Below are 494 nucleotides of genomic sequence, written 5' to 3' on the forward strand. Positions count from 1 at the left end.
TTTGTTCTCTTTCTGATCTTCCAATCTCTTTTTCTTTATTTTCTGTCTCAACAAATATCAGACATTGAATATAATGAGAGAGAAGGGTGGAGGTGGTGGGGAGAGATGAGTTGATGGACAGATAGAGGGAGGTGGGGGAAGAGAAGAAGGAGGCTAGATGGAAAAAGGAAGAGTGAAAGAGACAGGCATGAGAGAGTGAAAGAGAGAGAGAGAGAGAGAGAGAGAGAGAGAGAGAGAGAGAGAGAGAGTGAAAGAAAGAGAGAGAGACAAAAAGAACAAAAGCGGGAGAGATATGCAGAGAACAGAGAAATAGAGAGAGAAGCTCGTCGTGTGTGTGCGTATATATACATATATATACACACACACACACACACTTACATATACATATATAGATGTATATATATCTATCTATGTATATATATATATGTATATATGTGTATATATATGTATATGTTTGTATACATATATATATACGTATGTATATATGTATATGT

The 494-nt window shown here is 35.8% G+C and overlaps 2 protein-coding genes across 3 annotated transcripts in view; one reads left to right on the top strand and one right to left on the bottom strand.

The window, feature by feature from the left end:
* Positions 1-494, top strand: part of LOC106880957 (phosphatidylinositide phosphatase SAC2) — a 538,096-nt gene that overhangs the window by 298,698 nt on the left and 238,904 nt on the right. The gene's annotated exons all lie outside the window — the stretch shown is intronic.
* Positions 1-494, bottom strand: part of LOC106880758 (octopamine receptor 2) — a 95,960-nt gene that overhangs the window by 58,323 nt on the left and 37,143 nt on the right. The gene's annotated exons all lie outside the window — the stretch shown is intronic.

The sequence above is a fragment of the Octopus bimaculoides genome, chromosome 22 (genome assembly GCF_001194135.2).
Source record: "Octopus bimaculoides isolate UCB-OBI-ISO-001 chromosome 22, ASM119413v2, whole genome shotgun sequence".
NCBI classification, from domain to species: domain Eukaryota; kingdom Metazoa; phylum Mollusca; class Cephalopoda; order Octopoda; family Octopodidae; genus Octopus; species Octopus bimaculoides.